This window comes from Theropithecus gelada, chromosome 4 (genome assembly GCF_003255815.1).
Source record: "Theropithecus gelada isolate Dixy chromosome 4, Tgel_1.0, whole genome shotgun sequence".
In the NCBI taxonomy this organism is placed as follows: Eukaryota; Metazoa; Chordata; class Mammalia; order Primates; family Cercopithecidae; genus Theropithecus; species Theropithecus gelada.
The window spans coordinates 30,867,542-30,888,871 of NC_037671.1; the positions used below are offsets into that span (position 1 = coordinate 30,867,542).

At 40.9% G+C, this 21,330-nt stretch overlaps 1 protein-coding gene across 1 annotated transcript in view; it reads right to left on the bottom strand.

Annotated features, from left to right (window-relative positions):
- LOC112622991 overlaps nt 1-21,330 on the bottom strand; it is a 64,025-nt gene that overhangs the window by 28,815 nt on the left and 13,880 nt on the right. The gene's annotated exons all lie outside the window — the stretch shown is intronic.

The window sequence follows — 21,330 nt, forward strand, 5'->3', positions numbered from 1 at the left end:
CCCGCCTGCCGACCCGAGCGGGGAGGACTGACGGACTCATCGCTGCGGAACTGGCACTCAAATCCTTTGTTTGGGATGAGACAAGTTGTGAAACAAAACCCCATGCCTAAGTGACCCCATTTAGAGACTCCGCGGCGCGCACTGGGGACCTCACACGGTGCGCACCTCTTTGAAGCCTCTGGAAGCTGGGGCGCAAGGTCGGAAGGGGTTCGCAAACGCACTTCCGCCGGCGGCCAGGCAGGGCGCAGAGGAGCTAGTTAGAGCTGGGCTGCAGCGGCCACTCGGCCCAGGTAGTAGGACTGGCGGGGAGAGAGCAGGACGCCGCCGCCGGAGTCTCCCGGCTCAGCCAGGTGCAGGCGAGAGGAGCCCCGTGTTTGCTCATCCCCGCGCTGGAAGCGCCGTCCGGAGACACTGCACGGGGCGGACTGGTGGGCGTCCCGGCACTGGCACCGCCGGGTTGCCCTAGCTAACCGGAGCCCAGCTCCCCACGCGGCCCAGACGTTTCCGCAGACGTTGCGAAGTCCGACTCTGGTTCACAGACGCCGACCTGGTCGGTCTGTGCGGACCACCCTTTTCTCCAACGTGACCGCCGATTACTGGAATTTTTTTGGGATCTGTCAGGCCCTGATGGCTTAAGGAACATAGCCAGATCTTGTTGAGTCCGAGGCTCGTTATGGTTGTCCACTGATGATCTGCCATTTCGTTTATGTTACAGAGTAAACAGGGAAGGTGTTTGCAGTCTCGTTGGTTAACATGTATTTTGCCTTATTCTTTCAAAGATCTAAACTAGTGGAAGGCAACCTGTAGAACCCGCTTCCATGTCCTTTATCTTGAATGATTCCTGAAACAGCCTTTCTCCAAACCTGTTCCAGAAGCCCCTGAATTAATCCTTAGAGCCCAGGAAGTGAAGATCTCTTTCAAAGATGCCGATTGGGTAACAGAAGTTAAGCACAGAGAAGGCAGTAGAGGGCCTTATTGCGTGGTCCTAAGTTGTGTGCCAAAAAACAGAGAAGTGTCCCTGAGCACCAGGTGTGGACTCCCCTGCCAGCCCCTGGATGACCAGGTCAGCGATAACTGCAGTCCTTTACTGAGGTCTTACTAAGTGCTAGGCACTGAGTCTAATGCTTTCCAGGCACTGCATCTAATGCTTTTTGTAATTTTTCTAAAACAACCCTATATTATCAGGTCTGTGGTTTAATCACATTGTACCAATACTATTTTTTGGCCTTGCAATTGTGCCATGGTTATGTAAGATGTTAATATAATAGGAAGCTGGGTGAAGGATATAGGGACTATTCTATACCTTTTTGGAAATTTTCTCTAAGTTTAAAATTAGTTCAAAATAAAAAGTTACAAACAAAATTAGAAGTTTGTTTTTAACAGTGGAAGGGGAATAGAAATTTAGAGAGATTAGGCCACTACACATAAGAGAATGTGACAAGATTCGACCCCAGGACTTTTGGAATCCTCAGCCCATGCCCTTAACCACTGCCCACCATGTTAATCCTGGGTAACAGATAGGCCCTGCCTAAATCAGTTATTACTTGGAAAATTGGAAATGCCTATACCCACACAGCCTCCTAACTACGTTGGCATAATTTTACTATTCAACTGTCTTTACTAATGTGATACTACTATTGTACTGTCTTTATCAACATGACTTTAGTATTCCAGGACATTATTGCTGTAGGAGATAAAAATTGCAAATATTTTTGTTTCAAGAACTTCACCCTCAAAAAATCTATTTAAATGAACATCACATTCTTCAACTTTAAATAATTAGCATCCAGACTTTTTGAAACCCTCACCTCAAAACCTTCATCTTAATGAATGTGTCCATCAACCTTAAATTATTGTATCACCATCCTTGCCCAGTCCTAATTCTGCTTTGAAAGATCAGCATTAAACCTTTCAAATCTTGTAAATATCCTGACTTTGCCTTCCTCCCTCAGAGATGCTACCAGGACTCTGTCAAGGTAGTGCTTTTTATCACCCACAAGAATAAACTTCGTTTTGCCTTACCAACATTGTTTTGTTGTTACTTTTGGGAAACAAGCATCCAAAAAGTTTCTCAGGACTGTGAAAACTGCTGTTTCTTGACAAACATTCCTTCTATTTGAGAAAAGGTTTGAACTGCTTTACACTTTTATTTTTTGAACTATAGTTTCTGTTACCTTAGGAGTGTGTCTTAACATAACACTTACAGCAGCAATCCTCTTAGCCCATTGGAGCTAGAATGCCCACTGTGTCCCTTTCATGGGCTCCTGAAGAGACAAAGCAGCTCTTTGAAGTAAACAACAAAGAAAGCCTTGCCATGGAGCAGGGATCCAGCCCAAAAAGGAGTAGCCCAAACAAACAGGAGTTATTCTGCCAGCACTTCTGACAGTTCTGATACAAGGAGACTCCTGGGCCCTGTGAGGCCTTGAGCCAGCTCTGGATGCTCTGCTGTGAGTGGTTAAGGCCTGAGATGCACACCAAGGAGCAGATGTTAGACTTGGTGCTTGAGCAGTTCCTGGCCATTCTGCCCGTGGAGCTCCTGGCCTGGATGCATGAGCATCATCCAAAGAATGGAGAGGAGGCAGTGGCTTTGCTGGAGGTAAGAAAGGGTCCTATACACTTGGGTAGAACAGCCTGGAGAGGGTATCCAAGCTGGTCCTTTGTGGGATCTCTGGGGATCATGTACACTGTCGCCCCTTCAGATGCCCAAGTGAGCCAGCTAGTCCTCAGGTTTCAGCCCAGGTCCATGTGCAGGAAGTGCTTTCTTTTTTTCTTTTTCTTTTCTTTTTTTTTTTTTTTTTTTTTTTTTGAGACAGAGTCTCACTTTGTCGCCCAGCCTGGAATGCGGTGGCACGATCTTGGCTCACTGCCACTTCCGCCTCCCAGGTTCAAGCAATTCTCCTGCCTCAGCCTCCCAAGTAGCTGGGACTACAGGCACATGCCACCATGCCCAGCTAATTTTTTTGTACTTTCAGTAGAGACGAGGTTTCGCCATGTTGGTCAGTCTGGTCTTGAACCCCTGACCTCAAATGATCCACCTGCCTCGGCCTCCCAAAGTGCTGGGATTACAGGCGTGAGCCACTGCACCTGGTCAGGAAGTGCTTTCTGAGACTTCAGTGCCTCAATCCTTCCGTGGAGACTCAATTTAAAAGTGACTCTCAGGACTCTCAACAGCAAAAGGATTGTGGTTAGTGTTGACACTTGGGTCATATGGCTCCCCTGGAGACCTTAGAATCATCCATCATTTGGCAAATATATATTTACTTTTTATGTGCTAGGCACTGTGCAAGGCTCTAGGAATAGTGAACAAAGCAGACATGATCTTTGCTTTCATGGAGACAGTCTTGTGACAGAGGTACTAAACACACAAATAAATACACTGTGACAGATTGTATATGGGGAGAGAGGGTAGTCAGGGAACGCCTCTTTGAGGAAGTAATATGGGAGCTGAATCTTAAAGGTGGTGTAGAAATTAGCTAAGTGAATAATAGAAAGGAAAGCATTCCAGACCAAAAGAGCATGTGCAAAAACTGGAGTGGGAAAGAAATTGGTGGGTTTGAGGAATTGAAAGAAAACCAGTGTGACTGCAGCATGGAGGCAGAGCCCCAGAGAAGAGGTGGTCAGGGACCAGGACATGAGAGCTTCGTGGCTCCTGTTAAGAAGAAAGAAAATGTCAGCTACTCAGCAGGCTGAGGAAGGAAGATCGCTTGAGTCCAAGTGTCTGAGACCAACCTGGGCAACACAGCGAGACTCCAGTCCCCCCACCAAAACTTCACTAAATATTTAGCTTTCACAGTGTGTAAAACCTAGCTCTGGTTTCTATGAGGGTCCCTGCCCTAAAGGAGTTGGGTACCAATAAAAAGATTGCCTCATTTGAGGCAATGAATGATTGCCAAATAAGAGATAACAGTTCTGAGAAGGGAGAAATCTGTCTTTTCAGGCCCTGATGGTAATGTTAGTGGAATGATTGGAATTTGAACTGGATCATAAAGAACTGGTAACATTTCACTGGGCAGACAGTATCAGGAACGATGTTCCTCATACTTACCCCTCTTCTAGCTCTCTGTCCCTCTATTATCTTCTTCCGTCACATTAAGACTTACAGTCATTCATCCCTTTTTTCCTCTCAGTGTTTCTTTCTTTCCCTGTCCCATCAGACCCATGGTACATTTCAGATTTTTGCATCGGACCCATGGTACATTTTAGTTTTTTGCAAATATGGCCAACATTTTTCCACCCCACTGCCACATACTCACATGTACACACACACCTCCACCTTGTTGAGCTAGTCTTGTAAAATACCACCTCTGACCAAACCTTCTCCATTGTTCTGCCAACCCAATTCATAGCTATTCTTCAAGATTCAACTCAGTTGTCACCTTCTTTAGGAAGCCTTTCTTGATACCCCCCACATGTTTGAGTTATATGATGCATCTTATGCATACTTCTGTCATAGCATTAGCATACTGTATTAACTGCTTCACTTGTCTGAAGTTCTTGTGTATCCCCTGCAACTGATATGTAGAAAATGCTCAGTAAAGGTGAATGATGAAGTCTAAGCAGGGGAATACTGTGGAAAAGTACAAACAATGATAAGAGAATGTGAGTGTATTAGTTTGGCTGAGACAGAGTAGCCAATAGAGGAATAATGCTAACTAGGTGGTCTGGAACAAAATTGTAGACAGCCTATTTTTCTTTTCTTCTTGAGATGGGGGTTAATTTGAGCAGTTGGTTTGGCTCTGTGTCCCCACCCAAATCTCATCTCGAATTGTAATCCCATGTGTCCAGGGAGAAACCTGGTGGTAGATGACTGGATGATGGCGGCAGTTTCCCCCATGCTGTTCTCGTGATGGTGAGGGAGTTCTCATGAGATCTGATGGTTTTAAAAGTGGCAGTTTTCCCTGTGCACTTTCTCTTTCCTGCCACCTTGTGAAGAAGGTACTTGCTTCTCCTGAACCTTCCACAATGCTTCTCCTTAACCTTCCGCCATGATTGTAAGTTTCCTGAGGCCTTCCCAGGCAGGCAGAACTGAGTCAATTAAGCCTCTTTTGTTTATAAATTACCCAGTCTCAATCTTTATAGCAGTGTGAACACCAACTATACAAGCAGGAACTAATATGTGCCCTATAAACTAGATATAAGCTGTATTGCAGAGGGAGGAGAAAAAGGACCACTTTAAAGACTGTTGCTATAGTTGCAACTCAACATTATGAGTGCGCAGCTTCAGGTGGTGGATGGAGAGGGAGCGAGAGATTTAGCTAGATCACTTGTCCTAAAGCTCCAGAGCGTACTGGAAAGAGGACAGAATGGCTCTTTCTGACACCTCTCCTGGCTTCAGTAAGGATCCAGGTATCAGGGTTGGAATCTTCCTATGTCTGATGGATGGAAATGATGCTCACTTTCCCAATGGAAATGAAGAACATTTTTTGGAACTAGTGTCATCTAAAAAATATGAGCTATGTTTTCTTCATTGTGGTCTTCCTCATTATACCTAGGGAGGACTTTTAATGACTGTAGGATACATCTTACCTATAGGGGTATGTTTGTTCATTCTGGTATCATTGTGAAATGCATGTTTTCCAAATTTTCTAGTAAGAGCATTATTAGAAAATAAGGTGTTCTACATGCTAGGGTTTCCCTAAATAACTGAAGCTTGCCATTTGTTGGTCAAACTTTATTATTTAATGGTCATCTTACTAAGATGTATAACATATTCTTGGAGTAGGGTGAACACAAATGATCCTTTTCATGAAGATTTAAATTAATTACAATTAATTTAATTAATAATAAAACTATTGTTCATAATTTAGAAATTTTTATAAATTATGGACATGAGTGCTCACTCTGGCCTGCAAATCACTGCTTCCCTTAGAGGCTCTAGGTAGGTAGGTCTATCAGATTTATCCTAAAATGGTATTAGACTGCCATATTAATAGATAGCAGATGTAGAATTTAAATAGCCTGTCTCCAGAGCCCATGTTCTTAACTCTATAGTAGAGATGGAATGTAAAAATGTGAGAGAGGTGAAGAGTTAGGAAAATGAAACTGGAAAGGTAGGCAGGGCAGTCTCACATCAGAGTGATGTGATTGTGCATCTGGATGACTTTAAAAATTTATCAGTGGCTGGGCCTCACCCTCAGAAAGTGGATTTTCTCTGGACTACAGTGGGGCCCAGGCATGGGCTTGCTTTTTCTTCTTAACTCTCCAGGTGTAGCTAGGGTCAAGAATCCCAGTTCTAGGATCATGAAGGGCTTGTATGCTCAACAGATGAGTTCTTTAATAGTAAATTAAATTTTTTGATAATTTTTATCAATTTCCGAGGTCACCATTCTTGTATACTAACACCTTTCCTCTGGGTTCACTCTTGTTGAAGTCTATCCTTTAAAAATTATTTTAGTGAGGTTCTTTGGGTGGTAGACTGAGCTTTTGCATGTTTGAAAGTTCTCTTATTTTACCCTTCCTTTGAAATCATGTAGCTGGGATAAAATTCTAAACTGACATTTTTTTTCCCTTAGCATTTTGAAGATACTATTAATACTTTACTCTCTTCTAGCGTCTATTGTTTGCTAGCAAAAAGCTACTAGTAGTCTGCCTTTTAAAAAAAAAAAAAAGATTCCATTTTTTCTCTTTAGTAGCTTTTTAAATTTACTCTTAACTTTTATGCTCTGAGTTTCACTAAGTATGTCCAGTACGGTTTTATCTTTGTTCAGCTTGCTTGGCCTATAAATGCACACTTTTGCTCTAATACCCATGTTTTTCTTCAATCTGGGGAATTCTCAGCTATGAGTTCCTTAAATAAGCATCTTTTTTATTCCTTACATTATCGTCTGCTGGAGCTTCCAACATGTACTCATTAAAACCACTTACCAATCATCGATTCCACTTAACTGCTTTTTCACGTTTTATGTCTTTGTCTCTCTGTGGTACATCCTAGTGGATTCCTCTTCTACTATCTTCCAGTTTATTCTCCCTTTGACTGTCTTCAGCTTATCCATTCCACTGAAGATTTTATTTCAAAAACTATTACTTCTAAAATTTCTATTCAGTTTTCATAGCAATTATCCTTGTTCTGCTTATTTCGTTTCATAAATTTATGTTTATTTGCCATGGATGGTATGTTATTTATCTTTTTTTCCCCATATCTTTAATCTATTAATTTCATCAGGCTGTTTGATGAAAGTAATTTCATCTGGATTGAATTCATCTTCCAGTTGGTGATTTTGTCACCATCTTTCTTAGCATTCAATTCATTCGTTTTGAAATTTCTATTTCTAGCCTCATTTGGAGTTCTGGTCTATTTACTTTCTCTTCTTCTTTGTTTACCAATTCTGTTGTACCTTTACCTGCACCTCCTCCTCCAGAACGAGGTTTTATACAGTGATATTTTAGGACTTCTGTTCCATGTGATATCACAAATATCATCAACGTAGTCACAGGCTTCCAGATGGCTTCACATGGTTCTTGGTCACAGGGTACTGTCTTGCTCTGTGCACGTTAAGGTACTTGTGTATGTGGGTGCCTGTCTGTTCCACCTAGCCTTTGGCACCATGCAGTGTGATGGTGCCAGTCCCTCGTCTCATGGAGCACTTGTAGTTCTCCAGGTTCCCCTGGTGACAAGACTTCAGTCATTTTTTAAGACCAGGAGCCCAGCAGGCCCAGAGCTTCAGCTATAGCCACCATTCTGTGTTTTTGCTTCCTTTCTGGTACACAGAAATGTTTATCTTATTGGGTTTTTTTCCTTTTCCTTTTTTTTTTTTTTTTTAAGCACAGATGTGTTTACAGATTTTTAATTTTTATCTATTACTTTTTGTATTTGGAGGTGAAGTATGAATTCTGTGGGGAAAAGGAAGAGAGATCAGCCTGTTACTGTGTCTATATAGAAAGAAGTAGACGTAAGAGACTCCATTTTGTTCTGTATTTGAGATGCTGTTAATCTGTGACCCTACCCCCAACCTTGTCCTTGCAAGAGACATGTGCTGTCATGACTCAAGGTTTAAAGGATTTTGGCCTGTGCAGGGTGTGCTTTGTTAAACAAGTGCCTGAAGGCAGCTTGCTGGTTAAAAGTCATCACCATTCTCTTAATCTCAAGTACCCAGGGACACATATACTGCCAAAGGTGGCAGGGACCTCTGCCTAGGAAAGCTAGGTATTGTCCACGGTTTCTCCCCATGTGATAGTCTGAAATATGGCCTCGTGGGAAGGGAAAGACCTGATCGTCCCCCAGCCTGACACCCGTGAAGGGTCTGTGCTGAGGAGGACTAGTACAAGAGGAAAGAAGGCCTCTTGGCGGTTGAGATAGAGAAAAGCATCTCTCTCCTGCCCGTCCCTGAGCAATGGAACATCTCAGTGTAAAACCTGATTGTATGTTGTGTTTACTGAGAAAGAAGAAAACCGCCTTAGGGCGAAATGTGGGACTTGCTAGCACAATGCCGCTCTTTATGCACTAAAAAGGTTTATGAAGATGTTTGCATATGCTTATCAAGGCACAGCATTTTTCCTTAAACTTATGTCACAGAGATCTTTATTCATACGTCTTACTGCTGACCACCTCCCTACAATGATCCTATTATCCTGCCACTTCCCTTTTTCTAAGATAGTAAAGATAATTATCAATAAATACTAAGGGAACTCAGAGACTGGGGCCCGCGTGGGTCCTCTGTATGCTGAGCGCTGGTCTCCTGGGCCCTTTTTCTTTCTCTATACTTGGTCTCTGTGTCTCATTTCTTTTCTCAAGTCTCTTGTTCCACCTAACGAGAAACGCCCACAGGTGTGGAGGGGCAGGCCACCCCTTCAAACTCACTGTGCCATCTTGACTGGAAATACACCATTTTCCTCAACCTCTTTTATTCAGTTACTAATTGAGTTTCTATGTTGTGCTTCTTTTTTATAATAATCCATATATTTTTCGTCTGATGCTAATATGGATTTTAGTTACTATATCTGTAGTAGTATTTTGGATGCCATCTATGATAGTCACTTTTTTATCTGCTAATGGTTCTAAAAGACTATGTTCTTTTATAAATGTGTATCTGTGCAATTTGCTTTCAGATTCTGCACACAGATATATTTCAGGTAGCTCTATGGTTTGAACCTGTCCCCCAGAGTTCACATGCTGGAAACTCAAACCCCAGTGCAACAGTGTTGAGAGGTGAGATATTCAGGAGGTGACTAGGTTATGAGGGCTCTGCCCTCATGAAAAGATTAATGTCTTTATTGTGGGAGTGGGTTAGTTATCATGGGAGTAGGTTCCTAATAAAAGGATGAGTTTGGTGTGTTTTTTCCTCCAACACCTCTTTCCCCTTTTCTTTCTCTCTCTTCCCCTCCATCTTCTGACTAGGATGACACTGCAGGAAGGCCCTCACCAGATGTCACCATCTTGATCTTGGACCTTCGAGCCTCCAGAAGTCAGGAAATAAATTTCTGTTCTTTATAAATTACCTCGTCTATGTATTCTGTTATAGCAGCACAAAATGGACCAAGACAGGTAGCTGTAACATAAAGTTTTAAAGTACCCAAAGACTTTAAGATAACCTTAAATAGCCACTAACAGTGAGGGGTTTTTAAGCAGTGTGGCAAGCTGGTATGGTGAGATTATTGCAGGCTCTGGTGTAAAACGAGGCCCCCAGAGAAGGTTGATCTCACTCTTGGCAATGTGCTTTCTCAGCTCTGCCTCATCCCTTGTTCCTGCCCTTCACAGAAGTTCCAAGACCCAGATGAGAGTCATTTTTCTCAGACAGATTGCTTAGTGAACTTTATTCCTCATCCATATTCTCAAAGATTTGAATTCACTGTCTCACCATGGCTCCTTCTCTTCTTCATCCGAGTCTGTTTAGTCAACACATTTTAGCACAATGAATCCCACTGCCTCTGCCTAGAGTTAGCTGTGACTTGTCCGTGTCCTAGTGCTTCAGCTGTCTTCATGATTTTTTTTTTTTCCATTTAATGTTCCTTATCCACTCAAAACACTGCTTTTCTCTGTGTTCTTCCTAGGTAGTTACAAATTCTCCCCTTTACTCTGGGTCCTAAAAATAGGATTAAGTTCAAGCAAATATGCCTTGGGTATGAAAATCTCATGTTTTCAAAAACTATAGATTACTGAGGATATGGCCACATCTCCTGCCCTGAAGAAATGAGGGTATTGAGACCCTGCTCAGAGGAACCTCTCCAGAAAATATAGGCAGAGGAATTATAGGAACATGGATCCCCTGGGCAAAGACAGATGCAAGTTGAGGGTCTGTTAAAGAACCTTCTCTCTATCAGTGACTGTTAGCCTGGGAAGTCTGAAATGACCCACAGAATGCAGTTTCAAGCTTGACAGATCCCCAGTGTTCTCTACAAAAAAAGTAGTGAGGTCTTTAGGGACCAAAGTAATTTCTGTTCTATTCCGGTGATAACATCTTGTTTTGTCTAAGGTGCCTAATCTGTTTGTTCTGCACATGGGAAATGGGATACTTCCCTGTGCTCTGATTCCCTGACTTTTTCGGTATTCCCAGAGGCCTTCAGGGCAACCTGCACAGAACTATTTCATGGCACTCACGGGGTACCTGCCACTGTTGACTTCCTGTCTCTCTTTTTACTTTTCTCTACTCAACTTCCGGCCTTTCCTGGTGAACATATTTTTATCTTAGATCTCTTCTGTTGTTTACTGTGCTTGCTCATTGGATCATGATTATCATTCCTCCCTACTTTTCTCCATTCTTTTCTTCAATCATGCCTTCAAAGTTCTGTCCATCCTCTCTTCCATTGCCATCCCCCAATTTCCTCCTCAAATGTTTTAAAACCATTTTGTTGGTATATTTAAGCCATTTACTTCTAGTATATGATTTTAGTTCCTGTATACCCCAGTGACATTTGGATGCTCTACTTTTTATTTCAGATTATGTTATCAGAATCAATAATATAGAACTGATTCAAGGGCAAGAACTTACTGTAGATATGGAATCCCAAGAAAATTTGCCTGGCAAAATCAATGGAAAGGCTTCTGAATGAGGAGAAACCCAAGAACATGAAGGATGGACAGAAATATATCAGAGAGCCGAGCGCAGTGGCTTGTAATCCCACCACTCCAGGCAGAGATGGGCGGATCACCTGAGGTCAGGAGTTTGAGACCAGCCTGGCCAACATGGTGAAACCCCGTCTCTACTAATACAAAAATTAGCCAGGTGTGGTGGTGCAAGCCTGTAATCCTAGCTACTTGGGAGGCTGAGAGGAGAATCACTTGAACCTAAGAGCTGGAGGTTGCAGTGAACTGAGATCGCGCCACTGCACTCCAGCCTGGGCGACAGAGCGAGACTCCGTCTTTAAAAAAAAAAAAAAAGCAAAGTAGTATATCAGAGAAACACAATCAACTGAGAGAAAATATAAGTGTGATGAATGTGGGAAAACATTCACTCAAAACTCAAGCCTCATTAGACATAAAAGAATCTGTACCGTAAGACATGCTGTTCATGTATGTAATGTATGTATCAAAACTTTTACTCAGAGCTCACAACTTACTGACCATCAGTAAATTTTAGTTTAGCCAAATAAAACCCTATCAGTGTGATGAGTGTGAAAGTCTTTTATTACAGTTCATATCTTATTCAGCATTGAAGGACCCACACAGGAGAAACATTTCCAATGTAGTGAGTGTGGGAAAGTTTTTCATGACAGCTCAGATGTTATTTGACACCAGAGAACTCACACAGAAGAGAAACCATACCAGTGTAATGATTGTGGGAAATCCTCTCTGAGCTCATATCTGAGACAACATCAGAGTTCATACTGAAGAGAAGCCATAGCAGTGTAGTGAGTGAGGGAAAAGCTTTAGCTAGTGAAACTAGGCCTCACAAAACCTAAAAAGTTAGCACCAGGTGGCCCTAGATAGGGTCCCACCCTGCCTAGATAGGGTCCCACCCTGCCTCGATAGTGTCCCACCCTGATAGGGTCCCACCCTGCCAATTCCGGGAAACAACCTCATGAGGTCCCACCCTGCCAATTCCAGGGGTCTCACCCTGCCTCGAAGTTCCCGGAATCATCAACTCCAGGAAAGAACCTCATAAGGTCCTGCTCTAACCAATTAAACCAAGACCCCTTGCTCAGGCTATAGCTAGACCCAATCATTTTACGCCTTAAGCTTTGTTTGAATTTCGCGCCATAAGCTGTGTTTGAACTTGTGTTTGCCTATATAAACAGCCTGTAACAAGCAGTCGGGGTCCCAGGGCCAACTTAGAGCTTGGGACCCTAGCGCGCTAGTAATAAATAACTCTCTGCTGTGAACCTCGTGTCGGTGATCCTTCGCGGCGACCCCTGCCCAGGAGGGAATCGAGAGTTCGGTTCCAACACTAGTGCTTGGGCCTCTTCTGTCACAAGAAAATCCACAGTGGAGAGAAACCATATGAATGGGACAAGCATGGAAAGGCCTTCAGATACAGTTCAGCTCTTGTTAGACACCAGCGAATCCATGGTAGAGAGAAGCCCTATGAGTGTGATGTGTGTGGGAAAGCTTTCAGTAACAGCTCACATCTTTTGGGACACCGAAGAACCCATACTGGAGAAAAGCCCTGAAAATGTGGTGCATATGGAAAACTTTTCCAGCGGAGCTTACACCTCATTTTACATCAGCAAATCCACACTGAAAAGAAGCCCCGGTGATGTCAAGCGTGGTGCAACATTGTTCATCTATGCTCATTCCTGTGGAACAACAAAAAAGCCCAACTAGAAAAAGATGCCACCAATACAGTCTTGTAGGGAACTCTGCAATCACTATTGCAATTTCAGCAGTCATTTAAAAATACAGCCAGGCATGGTGGCTCAGGCGTGTAATCCCAGTAGTTTGGGAGGTGAAGGTGGGGGATCACTTGAGACCAGGAGTTCAAGACCAGCCTGGGCAACATAGAAAAATTACATATAACAAAAAATTACATACAACATACAAAAAATTTAAAAATTAGCTGGACATAGTGGTGCATGCCTGTAGTTCCAGCTACTCAGGAGTCTGAGGCAGGAGGACTGCTTGAGCTCAGGAGTTCAAGGCAGCAATGAGCTATAATTACACCACCATACTCCAGCATGAACAATAGAGCAAGACTCTGTCCCAGAAAAAAGGAAAGAAAATATATGTGAAGGCTGAAATGGGCAAGCACCTGCAGGCTTGCTAAACAAGGCTTTCTGATTCTCTGCCATTAGGCACATCACCTGATAAACTGGGACTCTGCAGGGGCTTATTCCATACTCTCAAAATGTCTCTAAAGCAAGTGGCTCAGGAAATCTAAAAATTCTATTAGACATATATTGGAGGTTTTAGCAATTACTACTGTTCTCTTTCCCCTTCCCTTTTTCTCCTCTTCTATTTGCTTTCTTTGAAGCTGGAGTAATAATCTTCTCTAGAGTGTGAAATTAGAACATCTGATCTACATAAAAAAGCCCTGTATTTTTTTAACTTGAAAAAATACTATAGCTTTTTACTTACTTACCCTAAAAGCATTGTGAAATACAAAAGCCATTTTGTAATATTAGAGTGAATTATTATTTACACAGGTAGGATGGTTCAGTGAGGGTAAAACAAGATTCATCATACAAATTCCCAGTAACCTTTCACATCTTAGAGAAGGCAAACAGTCCAAGTGGGCTGTATTTGGCCTGCACAGGCATTTCCTCCCAATGCAGTATTTTAAAAAATATTTAAAACTATTGCCATTATTTAAGAATCTGGAGATTTCACATAAAATCTAACTTTCCAGATACTTTTACAAAAATGCATGACGTGACTACATTAGACACCACATTCCCACATGGCAGCAGTTGACGAGCTGATTCATTCTACTCTCACCTAGAACACAAAGTACTAAAAATACTGCATTGGGTGGGGAAATGCCTGTGCAGGCCAAATACAGCCCATTTGGACTGTTTGCCATCTTTAAGATGTGAAAGGTTACTGGGAATTTGCGTGACGAATCTTGTTTTACCCTCACTGAACCATCCTACCTGTGTAAATAATAATTCATTCTAATAATTCATTCAAATTCATTCTACTCTCCAGCTGGACACGGTCCTCACTGCCACACAGCTTCTGTTGCTTTATACTGTCCTGTGGGGAAAAGAGAGATCAGCCTCTTACTGTGTCTATATAGAAAGAAGTAGACATTAAGAGACTCCATTTTGTTCTGTATTTGAGATGCTGTTAATCTGTGACCCTACCCCCAACCTTGACCTTGCAAGAGACATGTGCTGTGGTGACTCAAGGTTTAATGGATTTTGGGCTGTGCAGGATGTGTCTTTGTTAAACAAGTGCCTGAAGGCAGCTTGCTGGTTAAAAATCCTGCCCGTCCCTAGGCAATGAAACATCTCGGTGTAAAACCCGATTGTATGCTCTGTTTACTGAGATAGGAGAAAACCGCCTTACGGCATAAGGTGGGACTCGCTGGCGCAATGCTGCTAAAAGGTTTATGGAGATGTTTGCATATGCGTACCAAGGCACAGTATTTTCTTTTGAACTTATTCATGTCACAGAGATCTTTATCCATATGTCTTACTGCTAATTTTCTCCCTAAAATGATCCTATTGTCCTGCCACTCCCTTATCTTTAAGATGGTAAAGATAATTATCAATAAATACTAAGGGAACTCAGACACTGGGCCGGCGTGGGTCCTCTGTAAGCTGAGCACCGGTCCCCTGGGCCCACTTTTTCTTTCTCTATACTTTGTCTCTGTGTCTCATTTCTTTTCTCAAGTCTCTGGTTCCCCCTAAGGAGTAACATCCACAGGTGTGGAAGGGCAGGCCACCCCTTCACTGTCCCCTTCATTCACCCATTTAAACTGTGTGCCCTAAGGATTTCTTAGTGAGGTTTCAAGGACTGTAGATGCTTTACCACCCAAACAGCTTCACTTTCATTAGTTTTATATATTAGCCTTCCAATTAAATTTTTCAATGAAGAATAGGTTTTCTGCTAACAAATCTGAAGATTTAGATTAAAAATTTTAAATATATTCTTTGATCACCTGAAGTTAGAGGAAAGCCACTTCGAAATTTTATTTGGATAGAATTTGTAGGTAATCTATGGGAAGTCAACTATAATAGCTTCTAGGAGACTCCTTAAAGACTAGTTCTTTGGGTAAGATAAAAAACACATGAAGGGGGTCAACATTAAGTGTAATAGTGAAAAAACACTGGGCCAAAAGCAGGTATTAAACTGAGGAGAGAATCATTTACATTTGAAGTATTTAGTATTAGGAGCAGTTGTGGGGAAAACGGTAGAATGGGGCCAAAGTGGGAAAATGGAGAGGTAGGGGGAAAAAAGCAGCGAAGAATAAGGGAAGGATGGGAATAAACTCTATAAGCAAAGGAAAGTGAAGAGAAATTAGGAGGGGGGAAGGGAAAAAGTGGTTAAAAAGGACAAGGACATGACAAAAACAAACTAAAAAGAGGAAATGGAAGCCAAGCTAGTGAAAGTATAGTAGGGGAGAACGCAGCAACCTTTAGAGAAATGTGAGATGGAAGCTGAAGGTCTCTGGAGGTAGGAGTACTTTATGTTCTTTTTATCACTGACTTCAGAGTAATAATCAACCTTTTATTTCCAAGCCATGTAAGCCAAATGCCTTATATGAAGGATCCTAACCCAAATCTAAATGTACTACTATTCCTTGAGGGCCACTCAGGATCCTTGCCCTGTGTTAGTCTCTGAGTGTTGACACAGGATACCTCTCCTGTCTACCACTCTAGGCCCCAGTTTGTTGAATCCTGCTCAGCCTAGATGCCACTTCAGCAAAAAAGGTTCTCCTGAGGAGCAAAAATATATGCTTGGCTTCTCCAGAGGCATCCAGAGTGCTCCTTTGTGGGACGAAGTTTGTCTATTCCCCCTCTCCACCCTGCAACAGTATTTTCTGAGATAATAATACTCATTCTGAATTAAATAAATGATACATGCAAAAGGAAAAGCCCTTATAAAGTATAGCAATAGTAGCTGCCATTTGTTGAGCACTTACTGTGGTTCAGACATTGTACCAAGCACCTTATATATTTAATGTAAACTTTCCAATTCTTCTTTTAGGTTCTATATATTTTCTTAAACAATGTATAGACAAATTATTCTTATGAAAAGTTTATAATAAAATGACAAGTTTTTATTACATTAAAATGTCAAGTAGCGGGCCGGGCATGGTGTCTCACACCTGTAATCCCAGCACTTTGGGAGGCTGAGGCGGGTGGATCACAAGGTCAAGAGATTGTACCATCCTGGCCAACATGGTGAAACCCTGTCTCTACTAAAAATTCAAAAATTAGCTGGGCATGGTGGTGTGCGCCTACAGTCCCAGCTACTCGGGAGGCTGAGGGAGGAGAATCACTTGAGCCTGGGAGGAAGAGGCTGCAGTGAGCTGAGGTAGCGCCACTGCACTCCAGCCTTGGGAAAGAGCGAGACTCCATCTCAAAAAAAAAAAAAAAGTCAAGCAGCATAGCCGTGCTTGTGTTCTTTTCATCACTGAATATATTACATAATATAATCACAATATGTAAAATATTTAAAATATTAAAAATTGAAAGGAAATTACAACAAACTCAACTGTATTTAGGTAATTAGGTAATTAGATTTCCCCTTTTTTCTTCCAATTTCTGTATATTCCAAATGGAAAAGTTAGAAAGAATTCATCACACACATGTAAATGCTTTTGAAAAATTAAAATGCTACAGAATTATCTGAGTCCAGAGATTATTCTTTCATAACATTTTCAATTATTGTCTTTAGGGTAGGGTTAGTTTATTTAGATTTGTCCACTTCTCAAATGAATTTTGGAACTAATATTTTTTGCCAGAAAATCACTAATTTCATTGAGATTTTCAAAAATGTTAGCAGGCTATTTTCCTCTGCTATTTGTGATTTATAATGTTTAAATGTTTTCTCTCAATTGGATTTACCATAGGCTTGTTAACAAAGATTTTATTTTTGTATTTATTTATTAATGTCACTATTTTTCTATTTTCTATTTTCTAATCAATTTTCTTCTGCTTTTACTTTATTTTTTTCTAGCTTTTTCCTTGGGGGCAGGGGAGGCTTTCTCCTTTTTGTAATTCCTTGAGTTGGATGCTTAGTTCATTTATTTTCTTTCTCTTTTCTATAACGAAAGCAAGTGAGAATATACATCTACCAAGTACTGTTATTTTTTAAATAGTCCACTGTGGGGATTTGTGTGTGGCAGGGGTGAGAAGGTTGGGGCTTTCTGTTTTTGTAGTTTTGGAAGATACAGGGGCAGGAGAGGAAGGTCCTGCTTGTCATATACCAGACTGTATACTTAGACTAATGAAGACGTGAGAGAGGCTTTATCCTAGTACAGGAAGAATACACCTAAGCTGAGGATAGAGCCAGGATTTTAACAAGATCTGCAACAATGATTGGAATCCTCCTTTTGTCTGGTGTTCAGCCACTCACGTTACCACAGCAGGTGCTCCAAGGTGCTAGCCAGTTAATTCTCCGAAGTTGGATGATGAGCCAGGGGCATATTTGAATATTCTGGCCTATTTAGGAAGTTCAGGAAGGTTGACCTGTGGCAGGTGTCATCCAGAAAGCAGGCTGGGCTTGTGCTTAAAAAGCTGATGAGATAATTTAATTCAGTAAGATATTTAAAATAAAGAGAGCAAAACATACTGATAATACACTGTGCACTAAAGGGGAAGCAGGAAATTACTAAGCATTGTCTGGATTTTTTATCTGTTCAGTTGCCTATGAGGGACATGTTATGTCACAGTCAAGGGAAAAAGGGACTTTGGCTTTTGATCATGTACTTCTAATGGAAAGAAATGCAGGGGTTATACTTTTTCTAAAATTTTCTTTCCAGAGTGGAGAGTGTTCTAAAGTTTATTTGAAAATTATTTATATCTACACTTTCTAAATGTTTCACACAAATTTATTTGCTCACTTATATTTACTGTTTAAAAGCACAGGGAATCTGAATCTGATTTTCATCTTAAAGGAATTATACCCTTTTACAAGGCATAATTCCTTTAAGATGAAAGGTATATATCTACAAAAGGTATATATCTACGGAAGGATATACATTTCACAAAAAAAAAAAATTGTCAAACTAGATGCTGGGGACATTTATTCTCTTTAATAAATTTATGTGAATTCATTACTTATCTTTGACTTGTCAAGCAAAGAATTTCAGAGGAGGAAAATAGATATTGATGAAATTCTCCATCAATTTGTAGGTTGTGGAGAATAAATAGGGTTTTAAGAACAATTATCTTTTCCCATTTCCCAGTAGCAAATCTTCATAAGAAATTGAAATATTCCAGAAATATACAATGTATAAAATGCAAGTTCTCCTTAAGATTACCCCCAACTGATACTCACGGTGAATTTTATTTATTTATTTATTTTATTTATTCATTTATTTTACTTTATTTTGTTTTTCTTGAGACAGAGTCTCACTCCGTCACCAGGCTGGAGTGCGTTGGCATGATCTCCACTTACTGCAACTTCCACCTCCTGGGTTCAAGTGATTCTCCTGCCTAAGCCTCCTGAGTAGCTGGGACTATCAGGCACATGCCACCACGCCCAGCTAATTTTTGTATTCTCAGTAGAGACGGGGTTTCACCATGTTGGCCAGGATGGTCTCGATCTCTTGACCTCGTGATCTGCCTGCCTTGGCCTCCCAAAGTGCTAGGATTACAGGTGTGAGCCACCGTGCCTGGCCAACATTTTTAAGATAATAATTTTCACAAAAACAATCATACCATATCTTTTGTAACTTTTTATTTTACTCAATATACCTTTGGCATCTCTTAGTTTCTAAAAACTGGGTGGTATTTTAATGAATAGACATATAGAAATTTAAATTCCAAATATTAGGCATTCGAGTTTCCCAATTTAAATAAACAGTGCTTCTTTGTACATATGTTCAAACATTTAAGTAAGCATTTCTATATAGATAAATCCAGGAAGCTAAGTTTTGAATCAAGGGGTATGGACAACTTCTCACCTTCTAAATAAGTCTTACCTTCTAAAAATGTACAACTAAGTATGCTCGTATATCCATACACTTCCTAACACTGAATATTATAAATTGTTTGTCTTTAGCAATCTGAAAGATTTTTAAACATCTTTCTTGTTTTATTTAAATTCTTATTAGTGAATCTTTTCATATTCATTATTCTTAGTTTTGTGTTCTATAAATGTCATCTGAGTTCGTGTGAAGAGAGTCCACCAGGTTTTGTGTGAGCAACAAGGCTGTTTATTTCACTTGGGTGCAAGTGGGCTGAGTCCAAAAGGAGAGTCAGCAAAGGGAGATAGGGATGGGGCAGTGTTACAGGATTTGGGTAGGTAGTGGGAAATTACAGTTAAACGTGGTTATCTCTTGTGGGCAGGGGCGGGGGTCACAAGGTGCAGGGTGGGGAGATCATGAGACTCATTGTTGGGGGGTGGGGGGAATGTCACAAGGTCGATTGATTAGTTGGGGTGGGGCAGGAACAAATCACAATGGTGGAATGTCATCTTTTGTGGTTCTGCAGTTGCTCCAGGTCATCTGGATGTATACTTGCTGGTCACAGGGGTTATGATGGCTTTGTATCATATTGTCAGAGGCCTGACAATAAATGCATGCAGGTTAAGTACTTTGTCTATTTTTCTATTGGCTTGTTCATATTTTTATTTTTTGGTAAGATAAAAGGTCTTTGTATATAAGGAAAATCAGCTGTGTCTTTTAGATGTGTGGCATATTTTACCTTTAATTTATATTTTATTTTTACTTTTTTCATTCAAATATTTTAATTTTACAAGACCAGTTTCATTTATCTTTTCCTCCATGGCCTTTTCAGTTTTATGTCTTTAGGGTTTTGCGTTATTCTTAAAAAGCCCCTTCCCAGTCCAGTTTTCCAACCTGTCTCCCTGCTTCTGCCCTTGCCCAACCCCTTCACATTCAAGTCTACTGTTAACATAGCAGCCAAAATAATAATTTCAATACCCAAGTTTAATCATGTTACTTCTCTACTCAGAAATCTCGAATGAGCCATGCTGTGTAGCTCACACCTGTAGTTCCAGCTAGTCAGGAGGCTGAGGCAAGAGGATCACTTGAGCCCAGGAGTTTCAGGCTGCAGTGAGCTATGATCACACCACTCACTGCACTCCAGTCTGGGTGACAGAATGAGACCCATCACTTAAAAAAAGGAAAAGGAAAGAAAAGAGAAAAGAAAATAAACTTTCAGTAGCTTAGCATTTTATCATTTTAGAGTAAAAATACCCTTGCACTCACCGAAGGTTCTCACTCTCTCTCCACCCAATGCACTTTTGCTCACTCAGCTCCAGAAAAACAAGTATCCTTCCTTTGCCCAAATTACTTAAAACACACCTCACTCCAGGCTTTTGCATTTGTTATCCCTCTCCCTGAAACATCTTTATCCCTGATGGCCCATTCCCTCAGCTCCCTCAATCTTTGCTCAAATGTCAATTTACTAGTCAGGTCCTCCATGAATATCCTATTTAAACTGTATCACTTCATTCTCACCCCAAATTCCCTATTTCCTTTATTTTCTCCTTAGCACTAATATTCACCATCTATACACTATTTTTTTTTGGTTTATTGCCTGCCTTGCCACCACACACACACACACACACACACACACACGATTATAAATTCCATGAAAGAAAGGGCATTGTTTTGCTCAAAATTAGTTCCAGCTTCCACAATAGTGCCTGGCATAGTAGGTAAATCAATATTTGCGGAACAAACGGGAAGAGGGAGGAAAAAACTAAGAGCATTTTTCAACCATCAGTTTAGCAAAGATCAAAATATTTTATAACACTGTGTTGACAAGTATAGGTAAATAAGAATATTGCTAGTAGATTCTATGATTGGTGATTTGGCATTAACAAAAGTACAAATTTCCCTCTTCTATGCTGTAGTAACTCCCTTTCTAGAAATGCAGACTATGGATATATCCTTACACATGAAAAATGTGAGTTCACGGTAAGTTATTGCAGCAATGTTTGAAAAAGAAAAATTGGAAACAACCTCATGACCACCAATGGGGTAGTTTATTAATATATTACGGCACATAATACACAGTTGAATACTGTGCAGTTGTTTAAAAAGACCAAGATCAAGGAAACAGTTATGTACAGTCTTTACCAAGACCACTTGGTAAAAAGAAAAATAAGAAAGTTACAGAAATGCTACTCTTTATGCAGAGGGGAAAAAGCGCAGACAATCTATAACGGTGTAATGTATCTATGGAAGGATATACAAGTCACAAAAAATACTGTCAAACTAGACGCTGGGGGACATTTACTCTTTTTAATAAATGTATGTGAATGCATTACTTATCCATACTACTTATTTAATAATTAAACCGTAAAACATTTTT